Below are 21,469 nucleotides of genomic sequence, written 5' to 3' on the forward strand. Positions count from 1 at the left end.
ACAAAATGCTGGAGTAACTCAGCGGGACAGGCAGCATCTCTGGAGAGAGGAAGGATTAGGTGACGTTTCGGGTCGACTCCCTTCCTCAGACTGAGAGTCAGGGGAAAGGGAAACGAGAGACATAGACGGTGTTCTAGGAGAGACGTTGAACAAAATGAATGAAAGGTATGCAAAAAGGAACGGTGAACAAGGAAAGGTGGAGCCCACAATGGTCCGTTGTTGGATGTGGGCTAGGTCTTAACGAGTTATACAGACAGTGCAACTCAACAGGGCAACAGCGAAACTAGTACCAGTTCCATATCTCTACATCACCGTCTATGTCTCTCGTTTTTCCCCTGACACTCAGTCTGAAGAAGGGTCTCGACCCGAAACATCGCTGTTTAGCACACAACAAAAGCTTTTCACTGAACCTCGGAACATGTGACAATAAACTAGACTGAAACTGAAACCCATTCCTTCTCTGTCGAGATGCTGCCTGACACTCTGGGTTACTCCAGCTTTTTGTGTCTATCTTCTTTTAAAACTCTGGACTCCGTATCCTCACATCTCCACGTTTGCTATCTGTGTAGAATGCGTCTATTCTGATTATGTCTTTTAAACGCGGTAGTTCTTGCATTTCTTCTCTTTAAAAAAGATGGTGGATGGTGGATGTGTTTGGGTTGAAAGTCTTGTCTTCGACCTGGGTTATTGAAAACAAATAAGACGGAGGACATGGGTAGTGATGCGATGGGACGTGATAACAGAGAAATGAAAGTCCCTCTCCCTCCTTCCTCAAATCCATCCAGGGACCCCGACAGTCCTTTCAGGTGAAGCAGAGGTTCACTTGCACCTCCTCCAACATCATCTACTGGTTTCGTATCCGTTGGTTTCGGTGTGGACTCCTTTATATCGGCGATACCAAGTGCAGACTGAGCAATGGCTGAACATCCACGCTCAGTCCGCCTTGGCCTACGTGATCTCCCAGTGGCCAACCATTTTAACTCCCAATCCCACACTGACCTTTCTGTCCTGGGCCTCCTCCGCTGTCAGAGTGAGGCCCAGCGCAAATTTGAGGAACAGCACCTCATATTTCGCTTGGGCAGCTTACACCCCAGCGGTATGAACATTGACTTCTCCAACTTCAAGTAACCCTTGCATTCCATCCCTCCCCCACCCTCAACATCCTGCTAGTTTCATTGTTCATATCATATTCTTATCACCTTGTCCACAGCCAACAATGGACCATTGTGGGCTCCACCTTCCCTGGGTCATCGGTGCTGGCCCTGTTTTATTCTGTGTCATTTCATGCCTCTAGTTTCCCTTTCCCCTGACTCTCAGTCTGAAGAAGGGTCTCGACCAGAAACGTCACCTATTCCTTTTCTCCAGAGGTCCTGCCTGACCCGCTGAGTTACTCCAGCATGTTGTGTCTATTTTTGAATGAAAGCTTTCCAGGTAACTAAAACAGCAGCCCATTTTGACAGGTCACACTGCTTGTTCGTGTGGTGGTGATCAGATGGTAGTGTGTATTGATACAGGTTGACTCAGTATAATGAAGACATTTTCTGTGACCTCAATTGCTTTACTAACTGGATCAGTCCCAGTATGCTCATCTTTGGTACTAAGATTAGCTATGCTGCCCTGTTTGCACTATTCAGAACAGTCGAGCTCCATTGTATAAAAAAGAATGTTTTCTGCACAAGCACAGTTGATGGACTTAGACCAGAACATAGAACGCAGAACAGTACAGCACGGGACCTGGCCCTTCGGCCCACAATGTCTGTGCCGAACATGATGCCATTATCTGCCAGCACGTAATCCATATCCCTCCATTCCCTGCATATCCATGTGCTTATCCCAAAGTCTCTTAGACGCCACGATTGTATCTGCCTCCACCACCACCCTGAGCTGCGCGATGCATGCACTCACCAGCCACTGTGTATGAGACCTCCACGTCAGAAGGGACAGGTTGAATCTGGGATCTGGATGGTCCAGGAACTGTTATAGTTTTCTCGAGTTTATTTTTTACATTGCGTTTACCTAAATACCAATTTTTTTTTTTTTTCTTATTTCTTTCGTGGAGTCACAAAGCACAGAAGCAGGCCCTTCAGCCCACTAAGTCCATGCCAGCCATCACACCTCCATTCACACTCATACTATTTTGTTCGTCCACATTCCCTTCAACTTCACCCAAGCTGCACCACTGCCCGACTAACCGGATGGCAATTTACAATGGCCGATGAACTTACCGATTTGCACGTATTTGGAATGTGTTGTATTTATTCCTTATTCACTCCAGATTCAGGGACAGTTTCTTCCCAGCTGTTATCGGGCAACTGAACCATCCTACCACAACCAGAGAGCAGTCCTGCCCTTCCATCCACCTCACTGGAGACCCTCATACTATCTTTAATTGGACTTTATCTTGCAGTAAACGTTACTCTCTTCATCATGTATCTGTACACTGTGGACGGCTCGATTGTAATCATGTGTAGTCTTTCCACAGACTGGATAGCACTCAACAAAAAGCTGTTCACTGTACACGTGACCATAAACTACATAACTAATTAAAAGATGCATTTATCGCCCAATAATCCCAGCCTTCGTAACTTCTCCAGCTATTGTAAAGACATGTTCTGGTGCTGTAGGAGAGGGAGGTCCAAGCTCACAGACCAGGCACTGATGAATGGATTATGATTCTCTGCATAAGCTTTACACTGCAGCAATATATTTGGGAAGGTTTACAATGGAGATTATTGTGTACGATGATGAGTTTATATCTAAAGTCATTTACCTTTTTTTCTCCCATGTTTGACTTTGCAATTTAGTTTAAGAAAATAACTGCAGATGCTGGTACAAATCGAAGGTATTTATTCACAAAATGCTGGAGTAACTCAGCAGGTCAGGCAGCATCTCAGGAGAGAAGGAATGGGTGATGTTTCGGGTCGAGACCCTTCTTCAGACCCAAGTTCAATCACACTGTTCAAAGTCAGCGGCTTGTTCAGTTTAGTTTTAGTTCAGAGATCCAGCGCGGAAACAAGCCCTTCGGCCCACCGAGTCCACGCCGACCAGCGATCCCAGCACACTAGCATTATACTGTCACCGTAGGATAGGATTTTTAGTGGAGGTTGGCTCCTCTTTATCACTCTTTCCCATTAGATGAACACGGGGCGGCACGGTGGCGCGGCGGTAGAGTTGCTGCGTCACAGCGCCGGAGACACGGGTTCAATCCTGACTACAGGGTGCGGTCTGTGCGGAGTTTGTACGGCGTTCTCCCCGTGACCTGCGTGGGTTTTCTCCACGATCTTCAGTTTTCCTCCCACACTCCAAAGACGTACAGGTTTGGTGGTTAATTGGCTTGGTGTAAATGTAAAATTGTCCCTAGTGTCAATGTGCAGGGATCGCTGGTCAGCACGGACTCGGTGGGCCGAAGGGCCTGTTTGCGTGTTGTATCTCAACTAAAACTAAACTGAAGAAGCCGCTGACTTTGAGCAGTGTGATTAAACTTGGGATCGTTTAGCTTGATGTAGTTCACTGTCTTGTCCTAATCTATCTCCCATTTAAGTTTTATTTTTCAAAAGCATCACTTTTGCTGTTCCACATTGCAAGTCATTCTTATCGATAACATATAGAACACAATGTGTTGGATTAATACAAACTGCAGTCTGAAGAAGGGTCCAAACCAAAACGTCGCCTTATCCATGTCCTCCAGAGATGCTCCCTGACCCGCTGAGTTACTCCAGCACTTTGTGTTCTACGCAAGCTTCCAGTATCTGCAATTCCTCGTGTCTCTCATTGATAAAGTGGTTGATTAGTACGGGTGTCAGGGGTTATGGGGAGAAGGCAAGAGAATGGGGTTGAGAGGGAAAGATAGATCAGCCACGATTGAATTGCAGAGTAGACTTGATGGGCCGAATGGCCTAATTCCTCTCCTATAACTTATGAAAAGAATAAATTTGTCTCTACCCATCTAGGGTACATTTTTTCAATCTGCAGCAAATTAAACCTCCAACTTACGAGGACATCTTTCATCCCAATTTGTGATTTGTTTCAATCCGGGGTCCATTTATTTGAAGTTCATGTAAAATTTGAAAATCAGATTTGAAAGCAAAAATGCCAGAATGCTGCACTTTTTCCCCCCATTTCATATTTAATCTTCCACGGAAGTATTGTTGATTTGTAAAATAAGCAGAGCAAGCATCGTTTAGATATCCTGCATCCTCAGTTAGGCATTTTGTTATTTTTGAATCTCACAGATGGAATGTACCTCACTCACACTGACACAACTTAATGGCGCTAATTGCAGTTTCTTCTCTGCCCTCTTCCAAGCACAGCAACGGTGTACCGTTCATCAAATGAACAAGCTAAGGCCAATCATGACTCGAGTGCTCAAAGAATTTTAGTCTGTCAGTGTACTGCAGTTTCTGGATGCTATGACTCAATTAGCTGAAGAGTAACAGTAATCAGCAAATGACAAGGCGTGTTTAATGAGCTCCAAGCTAAAAGTTCTGGCATTTAAAATGGAATAGTAATGCAGTTCTTGTGTAACTAGGGGTTGATTAATGCGCCAACGCTGGCAATAGTTAAAGCTCATAAATAGATAATATTGTTATTATTGCACTATTATTATTTGTCTGTTTTTTATGTGTGCGTATGTGCATGTGTGTATATATCTATATAATATGTCAAAATATATATTATATATATATGTGTGCGTGTGTGTATATGTATGTATATAGATATACTGGTGCTCCTCAACCTACGATGGGGTTTACGTTCTGAGAAACCCATTGAAAAACTGAAAATATCGTAAGTCGAAATGGATTTAATACACGTGATCACGTGGCCGGAAGCGAGCGGCGGGTCGCTACGTGTCACTGCGGCTCGCTACGGTCGCTACGTGTCGCTGCGGCTCGCTGCCGTTTGCACCATCGCAAAATCGAAATATCATAAGTTGAAGCATCGTAAGGCGGGGAGCACCTGTATATATATGTATATATATGTATATATATATATATAAGATAATCACAAAATGCTGGAGTAACTCAGCGGAACAGGCAGCATCTCTGGAGAGGAGGAATGGCTGACGTTTCGGGTCGAGACTGAAGAAGGGTCTCGACCTGAAACGTCACCCATTCCTTCTCTCCAGAGATGCTGCCTGGCCCGCTGAGATACTCCAGCATTTTGCGTCTATCTTCGATTTAAACCAGCATCTGCAGCTCTTTCCTACATGCATATTTGTATATATATCTCTGTGTGTGTGTGTGTGTGTGTGTAGTGTATGTGAGTATGTGTATATGTACACACACTGAACATTTCTTTTCTCGTTTATTATATTGGTTACAGTGCACTATGTTTACATATTGGGTTGTGTTCCTGCAAGTTAGAATGTAATTTTTCTATCTGGAACACAAGACAATGAAACACTTTGACTGGACAGTCGGCGCAGTGAGGATTTTCTTCCCTTCTGTGTTCACCAGCCTCCTGCTGATGCACTGATTACTGAGGATGCTGTGTGTGCGTGGACACTGTACACTGCAAGCGCCATTAGTATTCAGGAAAACAAGCACGAAAATATTTCAGACAAACATCTGCATTAGAATATTGATTGAGCTGTACAAAATGATGATGATGATACTTTATTGGCACATGTACCTTTTCAGTTTAGTTTTGAGATTCAGCGTGGAAACAGGCCCTTCAGCCCACCGAGTCCGCGCCGACTAGCGATCCTCGCACATTAACACTATTCTACACACACGAGGGACAATTTACAATCTTTACCGGTTAATTCAACTATAAACCTGTACGTCTTTGGAGTGTGGGAGGAAACCAGAGCAACCGAAGAAAGCCCACGCGGTCACAGGAGGAACGTACAGACAGCACCCGTAGTCAGGATCGAACCAGGGTCTCTGGCGCTGTGAGGCAGCAACTCTACCGCTGCGCCACCGCGCTATTCTAGATAAGTGAATGTTGAAGAAATCTTCGTCCAGTGTTATGGGATGTCTTAGTGATAAGATGAAGCATGGAGATGGCTGTGGTTTCAAACAACATTCACCTATGTAAGTGGCAGCAAGTCCTAAACTAGTTTTCTATTAGTTGGTGCTGTGCGTTTCAATAATCTCTGCTGCTGGGATCTCATCGAGCAACTGAGTCCCATCTTGCCGAGGCGCTTCAACATTTACACTGGTGATGCCATCTCTCACACCTCCATCTAGACCACACCTGGCGTTAGGATCTGAAACACTGCTGATTTCAAAGTGAATCGCAGAGAAGACGGGTGCGGCGATGGATGTAATTATCTACGAGTGATAAGGGCGGCACAGCGGCTCACCGGTGGAGTTCATAAGTTGTAGGAGCAGAATTTGGCCATTGGGCCCATCAACTCTACTCCACCATTCAATCATGGCTGATCTATCTCTCCCTCTCAACCCCATTCTCCTGCCTTCCCCCCATAACACCTGACACCCGCACTAATCAAGAATCTGTCAATCTCCACCTTACTCCTCTGACTTGGCCTCCACTGCCGTCTGTGGCAAAGAATTCCACAGATTCACCACCCTCTGACAAAATAAATTCCTCCTCATCTCCTTCCTAAAAGAAAGTCCTTTAACTCTGAGGCTGTGACCTCTAGTCCTAGACTCACACTCCAGTGGAAACAACCTCTCCATATCCACTCTATACAAACCTTTCACTATTCAGTAGGTTTCAAGAGGTCCCCCTCATCCTTTTAAACTCTAGCGAGTACAGGCCCAGTGCCGGAAAATACACTCATCATAGGTTAATCCAATCATTCCTTCATCGACTTGCCCAATCATTCCCTTGGCTTGTTATCGGAATATATGGCTAACATCCAGATTTTGATGCTTTTTCAGCTACAGATTGTTAGACTATTATCACACCGTTGCAAAGCTTCATTCTCTCCGCTCCTAGCTAACTCTATTCTGCGGCCACTGGCTCAGGCTGGAAGAGACTGTTTGCAACATTGATGAATTTGGTTTTGCCCACCACCTTCAGGCATTGCTGTTACCTGACTCAGCTTCTGCCCAGCTTCACCACTGGGGACCCTGAGTTTGCTGAGAAAGTACTCCCCCATTTTAGAGTCACAGAGTGATACAGCGTGGAAACAGGCCCTTCGGCCCAACGTGCCCACACCAGCCAACGTATCCCAGCTACACTAGTCCCACCTGCCTGCGCTTGGTCCATATCCTTCCAAACTTGTCCTATCCATGGAAAACCTTTTGACAAGAGTTTCGGGAAAAACTCTCTGTTGTCGACCAGAAACAGGCAACTCTGTTGCCTGAAATCACATGTGAGGCTGGGCACTATAACACCCACAGGACCATAGAAACATAGAAATTCCGGGCAACGACCTGAAACGTCACCCATTCCTTCTCTCCTGAGATGCTGCCTGACCTGCTGAGTTACTCCAGCATGTTGTGAATAGAAACATAGAAAATATGTGCAGGAGTAGGCCATTCGGCCCTTCGAGCCAGCACCGCCATTCAATATGATCATGGCTGATCATCCAAAATCAGCACCCCGTTCCTGCTTTCTCCCCACATCCCTTGATTCCATTAGTCCTAAGAGCTAAATCTAACTTGGAAACATCCAGTGAATTAGTCTCCACTGCCTTCTTTGGCAGAGAATTCCACAGATTCACAAATCTCTGGGGGGGGAACCATAACTTCTCCCTCCCCTTTCTCCCCCCCCCCCCCAACACTCCCCATCCCCCCACCTTACATTCTCATCCCCACTCCCTTCACAAGGACCCTGACTACCCTGAGAGCTCGCACTGGTTCCCACCACATTCTACCAAAGACCCTTCCACAAGCTTCACAGTCCACAGCTATGGATCTCCTTTGGACTCACACCTGCCTCTATCCAACAATCTGCCTGTCAAGGATCCTCCCTCGCCTGAGGTGATCTGCTGCCGGCCGTGATCTGTCCGGCCCCCTTTTCTCCCTCCACGCATTCCCCATCCCTCCCTCGCCCCTGCAATCACTCTGAAGAAGGGTCGCGCATCGAAACGTTTCCTATCCCTGTTCTCCGGAGATGCTGCCTGACCCGCGGCTTTTAGTTTAGTTTAGAAATACAGCGTGGAAACAGGCCCTTCGGCCCACCGAGTCCAATGCCGACCAGCGATCCATGCACAATAACGCCATCCTATACACACCGGGGACAATTTGCATTCATACCAAGCCAATTAACTTAGAAACCTGTGCGTTTTTGGAGTGTGGGTGGAAACCGGAGCACCCGGAGAAAACCCACGCAGGTCACGGGGAGAATGTACAAACTTCGTAGTCAGCTCCCGTGGTCAGGATCGAACCCGGGTCTCTGGCGCCGTGAGGCAGCAACTCTACCGCTGCACCACAGTGCCACACCTTGCTGGCTGGTGTTGCCCGATCCCTACATCCCTTCCCAGGAGATAATGGCACCGGCTGGTGTCCATTCAGTCCATTTGCAGTTGGCTGTTTGTTCAGACAGTGGATGCTTCCCTTTCTTGCACTGTTCCATCCAAATGGAATTGGCAAGAGTAGCTCCCAGGGGAGGGTGTGGAGAGGAAGTGATTTAGAAGGTGGGAGCTCTCTTGGCACTGCAAGCAGCAGGGAGCCACTCAGGGCCGCAGATCCAATTACATGCAGCTGAGCGTCTCTTCGGCTACTGTCTGGTCGACTTTAGAGACACAGCGTGGAAACAGGCCCTTCGGCCCACTAAGCCCGCGCCGACCAGCGATCCCCGCACACTGACACTATCTTACACACACCAGGGCAATTTACAATGACACCAAGCCAATTAGCCTACAAACCTGCACGTCTTTGGAGTGTGGGAGGAAACCGGAGAACACCCACGCAGGTCACGGGGAGAACGTACAAACACCGTACAGACAGCACCCGTAGTCAGGATCGAAACCGAGGTCTCCGACGCTGTGAGGCAGCAACTCTACCGCTGCGCCACCGTGCCGCGGTTGCTCCGTGAGAAGGGGCTTGCTAGAACTTTTGTGCATTGGGTTCTGAAGCGCAGATAAAGGTGTAAGACAGACACACAAGATGTTGGAGTAACTCGTGTTGGAGTAACTGCTGGAGTAACTTGGGCGGCACGGTGGCGTATCGGTAGAGCTACTGTCTTACAGCGCCAGAGACCAGGGATCGATCCTGACTATTACAGACTATTACTTTACGGAGTTTGTAAGTTCTTCCCCTCAAAAAGGTTTTCACAAATTGCAAATTACTGGTGTCTACTTGTATAAAATGATTACTTTGTGATAAAAGGACCTCTCTAGACCACTTACCATCTTCATCGATCTTGAAAATGAACATTGGGAGGAATGCAAGATGGTTGGTTTAGTTTAGTTTAGAGATACAGGGCGGAAACAGGCGGACTCCGAGTCCGCGCCGACCAGCGATCCCCGCACACTGACACTACCCTACACACACTAGAGACAATTTACACTTATACCAAGTCAATCGACCTACAAACCTGTACATCTTTGGAGTGTCGGGGGAAAACGAAGATATCGGAGAAAACCCATGCAGGTCACAGGGAGAACGTACGAACTCCGTACAGACAGCGCCCGTAGTCGGGATCGAACCCGGGTCTCAGGCGTGTAAGGCATTAGCTCCACCGCTGCGCCACCATGCCATCTCATGTCCTTTAGAAAATAAATTCAATATTTGCACATGAAAGAATTAATTTTCAGGTTGAAAGATAAGTCTGTTTTCATTATTTTTTAGCGTAAGCACAAACGCATATTATGTTTGATATATGTTGGAAAATTGGCATTTTTCTGCATTTCCTTCCCCTCTCTTTAACTCTTAATAACAGAAGTGCCATCTCCATTTTATCACGATATATGCTTGGGTGTTTTCAGAAAAAAAATTGTCTAGATCATTAAATATAATAGGTCTCAGCTGCTGTTATGATCACTGAAGCATGCACTCAATTCATCATCACAGATTAGGTGCATCTAAGAAACATAAGTGTTTCTGAGCATTTTAGGTTCTTTAAGAAAAATACCAGTGCAGAAATGTACAGACTGAATGATTATTTCAGTTAAAATGTTTCTGCATATTGTTGAGCAAATGACGTTAATTTTAGCACAAGGCATTCACATTTTCTTCACCCATTGTCTCTCCTTTAAAACTCATCTGGGCCAATTGCTACATACATTCATAATTTATTTACTTGGTATATCTTTTATTCTGTTAAAAGACACGCTGGTCAACGTGATTCATGTTTTAGTGACAAACATCTGAACATTGGGCCCTTACACTTGTCAAATATTCTCGGCGTGTGTTTCGATAATTGTCCTTCCTTAACATATCCTGTTCATTAGATCTTTAGAATGAGCTTTTGGTTGCCCAAATAATTTTTTTCTTGTAGTAAAATTAGCAATAATTTATTTTCTGTTCTGTTTTGTTGTGTTCAATGCAAAGTTGTTCGTTGTCCCGAGTAATTTTGTTTGTCTCAATATTTTTCACCACAGGGTTTATTTTGCTCAATTGCCCACATCACAGAAGTATTACAATAAATAAATGCATATTCTTTGGAGTATCTTGCTTAATATCCACATTACTGCACTCACAACTTAGCTCATACGTTTCTACGAGCAGGATTAGGCCATTCGGCCCATCAAGTCTACTCCGCCATTCAATCAAGGCTGATCTATCTTTCCCTCTCAACCCCATTCTCCTGCCTTCTCCCCATAACCCCTGACACCCGTACTAAACAAGAATCTGTCAATCTCCACTTTAAAAATATCAGTTCGCTTTAGTTTATGGTCATGTGTACCAAGCGACAGTGAAAACCTTTCCAGTCATAGAAAAGACTGTACATGAATACAATCAAGCTGTCCACAGTGCACAAATATAGGATAAATGGTACAACATTTAGTGCAAGATATAAATGGTACAACTGAAGAAGGGTCTCGACCCGAAACGTCACCCATTCCTTCCCTCCAGAGATGCTGCCTGTCCCGCTGAGTTACTCCAGCTTTTTGCATCTATCTTCGGTTTAAACCAGCATCTGCAGTTCCTTCCTACACATAAATGGTGCAACATTTATTGAAGTCTGATTAAAGATAGTCCAAAGGCCTCTGACATGTGAATTGTCACTTTGCCCAGACAAATACTTCTAAATAATAACTCGTTATTACCTGGCCCACAGCCAACAATGGACCATTGTGGGCTCCACCTTTCCTTGTTCATCGTTACTTTTTTGCATATCTTTCATTCATTTGTTCCATACCTCTCTGTATCTATATCTCTTGTTTCCCTTTCCCCTGACTCTCAGTCTGAAGAAGGGTCTCGACCCCGAAATGCCACCTATTCCTTCTCACCAGAGATGCTGCCTGTCCCGCTGAGTTACTCCAGCTTTTTGTTCAGATCACGTCGGGGTCACCAATGTAGTGGGCCAAGTAGGCCAAAATAACGACAAGTAGGCAAGGTTAACGAAAGCGTGTTTACTGTATCTCTGGAACTCCAAAAGGCTATGAGAGTCATGCGGTCCTTGACCTTTATACTCCCGGCCGAAGTCCGCCTCCTTGGCTCGACCCATTCCCGTGCCGAGGGGTCGTGAGTGGTATGGCCCGACCCTCGGGAGCCGCCACAGGACCCCCCCCCAGAACCAGAGGCACGAAACGCACCGGTGGTCGCACTAGTCGACCGAACCGTGTACGGTACCCGTCCGACGGGGGGTCTGGCGGGGGCTCAGCTGAAGGGACAACCGGGGGGGCTGGCGGGGGCAGAGAAGGGGGTACAAATACCGGTCGAGATGAGGGGATCGGCGGGTGCGGTGTTGGAGGCACTTGTAAAGGGGGGCGCCCGCGCGGCCGAGGCTGTGCAACCCGCACCGGCTGGTCAATGTCCAAGTGCGCCGGCTTGAGGCGATTAATTGACACGGCCTCCGGTCGGCCCCCCATGTCCAACACAAAAGTTGTCTCACCGTGCTTCAGCACCTTGAAAGGGCCCTCATAAGGTCTCTGAAGCTGTGCTCGATGGGCGTCGCGGCGGAGAAAAACGTAGGCACAATCTCGAAGGGCCAATGGGACGTGCGGGTGGAACGTCCCATGGTGAGACGTAGGGATGGGTGCCAGTTTTCCCACTCGCTCACGAAGGCGCTGTAGGGTGGACGAGGACGGTTCCTGCTGCCCCGGCGATGAGGGCACGAACTCCCCGGGCACGGTGAGCGGCGACCCGTAGACGAGCTCGGCTGATGACGTTGCGAGGTCCTCCTTGGGTGCCGTCCGGATGCCTAATAAGACCCACGGCAGTGCGTCCATCCAATCGGGGCCGGAGAGTCGTGCCTTCAACGCAGCCTTGAGCTGCCGGTGGAACCTGGTGATGCAAAGCAGCATCTGCAGTTCTTTCCTACACACTTCTAAATTCCAGATCTGTATTTCAGAAAAAGTACAAAGTTTCCTTGCTAATTCAACTTCATTTCATTTGTATACACCGATCTTTATTTGCGTTTCCTGTGAAATGTTTTTTTCAAAAAGTTAGTTCGAAGTTAGCAGGTGGCATGGTGGCGCAGTGGTAGATCTACTGCCTCACAGCTCCAGAGACCCGGGTTCCATCCTGACTGTGGCCGCTGTCCGTACGGAGTTTGTACGTTCTCCCTGTGACCGCGTGGGGTTTCTCTAAGATCTATGGCTTCCTCCCACACTCCAAAGACGTACCAGTTTGTAGGTTAATTGGCTCGGTATAAATGTAAATTGGCCCTAGTGTGTGTGGGATAGTGTTAGTGTGCGGGGATCGCTGGTCGGTGTGGACTCGGTTTCCGCGCTGTATCTCTAAACTAAACTAAACTAACCATCTTGCATTCCTCTCGCTGGTCGGCGCAAACTGGTTGGGCCGAAGGGCTGTATCTCTAAACCAAACTAAAAGTTGTGCTTTTCTGCCTGTCTCGATTTACTGTCTGTGCGTTCTTCAGTTTGATTGACTGCTGGTTTGAGTCTTGTTACTGGAAGTCAGAAATCCCCTAAATAGCTGACAGCAGTAAACATCAGGAACGGAGTAATTCATACCGCAGAGATTGGTGATCTATCTGCAGGGGCAGCTTCCTTCAAGGTCGTTGTCCAGTTATCTTTTCGGGGAAATGGAAGAGACTGAAGTACAGTGATCTCACTCCCTAACTCTGGTGTTAATTCGGCTCAAGTCCCACCTGACAGGACAGGTAAATAGCAAGACCACTTCCCAAAACATTACATTCTCCTTTTAATATGCTGCCACCTGATCTTTTTCCCTCATCGACAGAGGAAAAGAGGTTTCAATTCCCACAAACAATTGCATGATTCATACTTCATAATGTGTATCAGCACAGTATTAACAATTTGGCCCTTGTCAAAGTCGTTCAGGTCTTTACTCCTGCCCATTTCTCCTGCATCCAACACATCAACTTCAAGAACTGACTGTTCACTTGCTGCCTAATACATCCCACCCCTTGACAGGTGCCATTGTAACAAGATAACCAATGTTATTCACTTCACCTGTCAGTGGTCATAATGTTTTGGCTGGTCGGTGTAAATAGTCTGAAGAAGGGTCTCGACCCGAAACGTCACCCATTCCTTCTCTCCTGAGATGCTGCCTGACCTGCTGAGTTACTCCAGCATTTTGTGAATAAATACCCTCGATTTGTACCAGCATCTGCAGTTATTTTCTTACACTATATATATATATGCAGCACTTTTTAAAACTCTTAACGTTTGGCAACTTTATTGTAAAATATCAAATGTTTTGTTTCAGCTTTTATTATTTTTATTTTCATAATGAATTAATTTGTTAGTTCACCACTTGTTTAGTTTTAGTTTGAGAGATACAACGTGGAAACAGGCCCTTCGGCCCCCAACTCCGCACTGACCATTGATCACCCACCCGTACACTAGTTCTATCCTACACACACTGGGGACAACTTGCAGAAGCCAATGAACCTACAATCCTGTACGTTTTTATAATGTGGGAGGAAGCCGGAGCACCCGGATGAAACCCGCACGGTCACGGGGAGAACGTGCAAACTCCGTACAGGCAGCACCCATAGACGTGATTGAACCGGGGTCTCTGGCGCTGAGAGGCAGCAACTCTACCGCTGCGCCACTGCTTTTGTGCAATTGCCTCCATTCAGTGCACGGACGAAGGCAGCGAACCATTCTAGGTTTCCAAGAGAGAGTTAGATTTAGCTCTTAGGGCTAATGGAATCAAGGGATATGGGGAGAAAGCAGGAACGGGGTACTAATTTTGGATGATCACCCATGATCATATTGAATGGCGGTGCAGGCTCGAAGGGCCGAATGGCCGACTCCTGCACCTATTTTCCATGCTTCTATGTTTCTATTCCCCTGTTGGAAACGGTGCACCATAAGCTCTCGGCAAGCCCTTTGTGTGAATTGAAGCTGTTCTCTATCCCCCCTGGCCCTGATTGCATACCTACTGACTGGAACGCTTTTAGGGGTAAACGTGAATTGTAAACGAGAAATTTACAGCACAACAGGAGGCCACTTGATTGATTGAGGTTAGGCACCTGAAAGTCTTTCTCTCGGACTAATCCCACTTCCAAGCTCCCCTTCTGTACATTTACAAGTCACAGTATACCAATGTTCACCCAGTCCCTATTAATTGTGATGAGACTTCTATCTAATCTCAAAAGATAGACACACAATGTTGGGGTAACTCAGCGGGACAGGCGACAGAAGGGGAGAAGGGATGGGTGACATTTCAGGTGGGGACCCTTCCTTAGACTTCTATCTGATCACCTTCCTCACAGCCAGTTCGCCAAAGGTGGGCCATTGGGGGCTCCACTTTTCATTGATCATCGACGCTTGCTTTGATCGGTCCTTTTGCAGATTTGTTCTTCTATGGACCTTTTCACATCTCTCGATTCTCTCTCCCCCGAGTCTCACGCTGAAAAAGGGTCTCGACCCGAAACGTCACCTATTCCTTTTCTCCAGAGATGCTGCCTGACCCGCTGAGTTACTCCAGCTTTTTGTGTCAGTCTTCGGTGTAAACCAGAAGTTCCTCCCTGCACCTTCTAGCGACAGCGTTTAGATTATTATTGTCACGTGTACTGAGGTACAGAGCAAAGCTTTTTCTGTTGTATGCTATCCAGTCAGCGCAAAGACTCGACATGATTACAATCAAGCCGACCACAGTGTACAGCTACATAACACAGGGTACAGCCTTTAGTACAAGATAAAGTCTGATTAAAGCTAGCCCGAAGGTCTCCAGAGGTCGATGGTAGGTCAGGCCCACTCTCCAGTTGGAGATAGGATGGTTCGGTTGCCTGATAACAACTGGGAAGAAACTGTCTCTGAATCTGGAGGTGTGTGTTTTCAAACTTATATACGTCTTGCCTGATGGGAGAGGGGAGAGGAAGGAGTGGTTGTGGTGAGGCTGGTGAGTTTAAGGCACCTACTACTCCTTGAATGGAAACAAATGTCCTTTACCTCCTCTCAACCCGTCTACAATTAAATATCTGTCCCGTAATGTCCCATTCTCTCAGCTGCAGGAGGTAGTTCTGCCTGTTACTCATTGTGTGCTGTACCTTCTCTGGTACAAAACCTCCTTCAGTGTGGTGACCAGATTGTCTGCTACCTGCGAGTTCTTCTCTGTATAGTGATGTGTACAACTATAGTGTGAACTATAGAGCGGTACGGTGGCGCAGCGGTAGAGTTGCTGCCTTACAGCGCTTGCAGCGCCGGAGACCCGGGTTCGATCCTGACTGCAGGCGCTGTCTGTACGGAGTTTGCACGTTCTCCCCGTGACCGCGTGGGTTTTCTCCGAGATCTTCAGTTTCCTCCCACACTCCAAAGACGTATAGGTTTGTGGGCTAATTGGCTTGCTATAAGTGTAAATTATCCCTAGTGTTTGTAGGATAGCTGGTCGGCACGGACTCGGTGGGCCGAAGGACCTGTTTCCGTGCTGTATCTCTAAACTAATCTAAAGAAGTGTCCCGACCTAAGACGTCACCTATCCATGTTCTCCAGAGATGCTGCCTGACCCGCTGAGTTACTCCAGCACTCTGTGAAACGTCACCTGTCCATGTTCTCCAGAGATGCTGCCTGACCCGCTGAGTTACTGCAGCATTTTGAGTCTTTCAGTGTATTAACCAGCATCTGCAGTTCTTTATTTCTATTCCTCCTCAGTTTGATATTCCTCCTGATTTTTCGTACTTTAGTTTATGATGGGCATACTCAATATGAATTCTTAACTACCCTGCTTATCTGAAAAAGGCACAAAATGCTGGAGTAACACAGCGGGTCAGGCAGCATCTCTGGAGGACGTGGAGAGGCGACGTTTCGAGTCGGGACTCTTCTTCATTCTGATTCTAGAGGGGGGGGGGGTGTGCGGAGAAAGCTGGAAGAGAGGAGGGGTGAGGACGTAGCCTGGCAAGTAATAGGCTGAGTAAGAAGGAACTTCTGATGCTGGTTTACTTCGAAGATAGACAAAGAATGCTTGAGTAACTCAGCAGGACAGGCAGCATCTCTGGAGAGAAGGGGTAGATGACGGTTTGGGTCGAGATCCTTCTTCAGATTTAGGTGACATTTTGGGTCGGGTCCACAATCAATCTGAAGAAGGGTCTCAACTCTGAGTTACTCCAGCACTTTGTGCCTTTTTTTTGTAAAACAATATCTACAGTACCTTGTAATAAAAAGGAACTGCAGATGCTGGTTTACGCTGAAGTTAGACACAAAACGCTGGAGTAACTCAGCAGGACAGGCAGCATCTCTGGGGAGAATGAATAGGTGACGTTTTGGGTGGAGACCCTTCTTCAGGTTGATACAGGCAGTGATATATGGAGATGGATGCCTCACCCGGTGAGTCACTCCAGCACATTGTGTTTTTTTTTTGGTAAACCAGGATCTGCAGTTCCTTGTGTCTCCACCCTGCCTACCTAACCTGCTGCATCCAAGCAATGACAATAGACAATAGACAATAGGTGCAGGAGTAGGCCATTCGACCCTTCGAGCTAGCACCACCATTAAATGTGATTATGGCTGATCATTCTCAATCAGTACCCCGTTCCTGCCTTCTCCCCATACCCCCTGACTCTGCTATCCTTAAGAGCTCTATCTAGCTCTCTCTTTAATGCATTCAGAGAATTGGCCTCCACTGCCTTCAGAGGCAGTGAATTCCAACGATTTACAACTCTCTGACTGAAAACGTTTTTCCTCATCTCCGTTCTAAATGGCCTACCCCTTATTCTTAAACTGTGGCCCCTGGTTCTGGACTCCCCCAACATTGGGAACATGTTTCCTGCCTCTAACGTGTCCAACCCGTTAATAATCTTATATGTTTCGATAAGATCTCCTCTCATCCATAGTAAGTTTTCTATCAAGCACGTAACTGTTTTAAGTCCGAGACATTAATGTTGATTGGGAAAAGCAAGAATGTTGTGATGAGCCGCTGGGAACACAACACACACAGGCCCTCCATCACTGGATCTCTGGATGACCATTAGCTTTTATTTCCTCCCACTGAGCCAATTTTTAACAGAAATTGCTGCCCCTCGCGGAGCGCACAGACCTCTGCTTTGTCGGTAGGTCTGCATTGCAGGACTTTATCTCACAGATCCTCATCGGCTAAACACAGCCTCGTCCGTCCCGTCTCCCCGATACCTCCTCAAACAACGCGTTCAATTCAGCCTGACATCGCACTCCCTCAACGTATCCAGAAGCGACTGTTATTAATTCATCCTTTTCTAAATGATGATGTATATTGCAACTCAGATTTTGTTCTGGTAATTTACCTGCGTCCAGTGGTGGGCTTACAACAAATGCTTCATTTTAATTAACGGTCACACATCAGACTTACAAGGAGGATTGTAAAGGATGTAGTCAGAGCCTCTGCCATTTCCTCTCCTGTTTCTCTCGTTCACCTGGGATACATTTACGCAAGTTTAGGGGCTTTCCTAATTTTAAATTGATAAACTCCTTAATTTTTCTTTTGCCTATTACTCTCTCTCTATTATTTATATATTATATATATATAAAATCTCTTTCTCTCTCTCTCTCTCTCTCTCTCTCTCTCTCTCTCTCTCTCTCTCTCTCTCTCTCTCTCTCTCTCTCTCTCTCTCTCTCTCTCTCTCTCTCTCTCTCTCTCTCTCTCTCTCTCTCTCTCTCTCTCTCTCTCTCTCTCTCTCTCTCTCTCTCTCTCTCTCTCTCTCTCTCTCTCTCTCTCTCTCTCTCTCTCTCTCTCTCTCTCTCTCTCTCTCTCTCTCTCTCTCTCTCTCTCTCTCTCTCTCTCTCTCTCTCTCTCTCCTCCCCCCCCCCCCCTCCCTCCCTCCCTCCCTCTCTTCCTCCTTCACCGATGCCACAGCTGGTAAGAGCCGATGCCTCCCAGCGCAAGACACCCGGGTTCAATCGTGACCTCGGGTGCTGTCTGTGTGGAGTTCGCACGCTCTCCTCCCCGTGACCGTGCGGGTTTCCTCCAACATCCCTGTGGGTATGCAGGTTCATTGACCCTCTGTAAAATTGGCCCCTACTGTGCGGGGAGTGGATGAGAAAATTAGATAACATGGGACTAGTGCCAATGGGCGATCGATGTTCGGCACGGACTCGGTGGGTCGAAGGGCCTGTTTCCGTGCTGTATCTCTAAACTAGACTAAACTACAACGTCCACGCTGTATCCCTCATTTGTGAAGACAGACACAAAACATTTGTTAGTTTAGTTTAGTTTAGTTTAGAGATACAGCGCGGAAACAGGCCCTTTCGGCCCACCGGGTCTCTGGTGCTGTGAGGGAGCAACTCTACCGCTGCGCCAATATTTTGTCAATATTTTTTTCATTTATTCTCTTCATGTTATTCATTTTCTTTCCTTCTCATATCCCTGACTTTCCGTACCCCTCCAAGCTTTTGCGTTACAAACTCTTGGTTATAAGACAATAGACAATAGGTGCAGGAAGAGGCCTTTCGGCCCTTCGAGCCAGCACCACCATTCAATGTTATCATGGCTGATCATTCTCGATCAGTACCCCATTCCTGCCTTCTCCCCATACCCCCTGACTCCGCTATCCTTAAGAGCTCTATCTAGCTCTCTCTTGCATGCATTCAGAGAATTGGCCTCCACTGCCTTCTGAGGCAGAGAATTCCACAGATTCACAACTCTCTGACTGAAAAGGTTTTTCCTCATCTCAGTGCTAAATGGCCTACCCCTTATTCTTAAACTGTGGCCCCTGGTTCTGGACTCCCCCAACATTGGGAACATGTTTCCTGCCTTAATAATCTTATACGTTTCGATAAGATCCCCTCTCATCCTTCTAAATTCCAGTGTATCAAGCCTAGTTGATCCAGTCTTTCAACATATGACTGTCCCGCCATTCCGGGAATTAACCTGATGGGTTGGACAAATGCTTGCACTGTTGCTGTTTATTGAACTTGTTTGCCTCTTTTCACCACAGTGGGGGTGGGAATATAATGGAAACATATTCACTACAAGCCCTTACTTCCTCCTCCTTGAATGCATCTTGGTGCATCTTAAACTGCAGCAGTCATGAAAAATATTTCCGCAAGAAATTGCAGAGAATTTTGGACGCAGCCCAGACCATCACACAAACCAACCTCCCCTTCGATCGACTCCATTTACACCTCACGCTGCCTCGGCAAGGCCAGCAGCACAATCAAGGACGAGTCTCACCCCGGCCACTCCCTCTTCTCCCCTCTCCCATCGGGCAAAAGGTACAGAAGTGTGAAAATGCACACTTCCAGATTTAGGGACTGTTTCTTTCCAGCTGTTATCAAGCAATTGAACCATCCTAACAACAACTCGAGAGCAGTCCAGAACTACTATCCACCTCATTGGAGGCTCTTGGACTATCTGTGATTGGATTTTACTGGACTTTTTCTTGCACTAAACATTATTCACGTTATTCCCTTTATCATGTATCCGTATACTTTGGACGGCTCGATTGTTAGCATGAAAAGTCTTTCTGCTGACTGGTTAGTACGCAACAAAAGCTTTTCATTGTGTAGGAAGGAACTGCAGATGCTGGTTTACACTGAAGATAGACCGAAATGCTGGAATAACTCAACGGGACAAGCAGTATCTCTGGAGAGAAGGAATGGGTGAGGCGTTTGGGGCGAGACGCTTCTCCTAAGCTCAACCCTTCAGAAGGGCCTCGACTAGAAACGTCACCCATTCCTTCTCTCCTGAAAAGCTTTTCACCGTACCCCAGTACACGTGACAATAAACTAAACACAAACAAAAACACAACTCAATATAGGGCCCCCTGCTGACACATCTACAGTGAACAGTGCAGGGATCATTAGACATGCAAATTGACTCGGAAACCTCCAAATACTCCCACCAGAAATACTGGGTGAAGATCAAAAATACAGTAAAAATAATTACTATTGGTAATTGTCACCTGGAGGAAACCCTCCTGGTCACAGGGAGAACGTGCAAACTCCACACAGACAGCACCCGTAGTCAGGGTTGAACTTAGGTCGCTGGCGCATTGAGGGCAGCAGCTCTACCTGCTGCGCCACTGTGCCGCCCAGATGCCAGGTTGTGGCTCTTTGCGTACTGAAGGGTTCTTGGAAACCAAAAGGTCATGTTTCCAAATTTGCCGTTGGCAAAGCTAAGTGGGAAAGCAGGAGAAAAGTGTATGTCAGAAGTGGGATTCGAACTCACGCCTCCAGTTGGAGACCAGAATATAATGGGAACATATTCACTCTTAGACCACTCGGCTAAGTGGGAATATGAGTTATGATGAGAAAGCAAAGAGGGTGCAAGAGGGAATAGACAAGGGTGGCACGGTGGCGCAGCGGTAGAGTTGTTGCCTTACAGTGCTTACAGCACCAGAGACCTGGGTTCGATCCCGACTACGGGTGCTGTCTGTACGGAGTTTGTACGTTCTCCCCGTGACCTGTGTGGGTTTTCTCCAAGATCTTCGGTTTCCTCCTACACTCCAAAGACGTACAGGTTTGTTGGTTAATTGGCTTGGTATAAATGTAAAAAATTGTGTGTTGAATAGTGAGTGGAGGTTAGCGTGAGTGTGCGGGGATCGCTGGTCGGTGCGGACTCGGTGGGCCGAAAGGCCTGTTCTGTGCTGTATCTCTAAACTAAACTAAACAAGCTGAACGGACAGGCAGATCTTGACGCGTGGACTATTATGTGAAGAAATATCTACTTTGGTCAAAGAGTACTGAATGTTTATTTTTACATGTTGCCAGAATGGAAACTGTAGATGTTCAAAATAACTTGCTAGTTCTGGGACACACGAAACTGAAAACTGATATGTAGAAGCTGCACACAGTTAGATTAACTAATGGTGTGTAGAAACGAGGAGATGCTGGTCTACCAAGGAACGACACAAAGTGCTGGAGTAACTCAGCGGGTCAGGCAGCATCGCTGGAGAACGTGAACAGGCGACGTTATGGTTCGGGACTCTTATTCACCAGCATTTTAGTCAGCTGTTCAAGGCTAATATTGGAGAGCTTAATGTGCAATTTCCTTCGTCAGAGGGTGGTGAATCTGTGGAATTCTTTGCCACAGACGGCTGTGGA

General features: G+C 46.8%; 1 protein-coding gene across 7 annotated transcripts in view; it reads left to right on the forward strand.

Moving 5' to 3' along the window:
- Positions 1-21,469, forward strand: part of znf423 (zinc finger protein 423) — a 341,953-nt gene that overhangs the window by 305,296 nt on the left and 15,188 nt on the right. The window lies entirely within an intron of this gene.

The sequence above is a fragment of the Rhinoraja longicauda genome, chromosome 6, assembly GCF_053455715.1.
Source record: "Rhinoraja longicauda isolate Sanriku21f chromosome 6, sRhiLon1.1, whole genome shotgun sequence".
Taxonomy (NCBI): domain Eukaryota; kingdom Metazoa; phylum Chordata; class Chondrichthyes; order Rajiformes; family Arhynchobatidae; genus Rhinoraja; species Rhinoraja longicauda.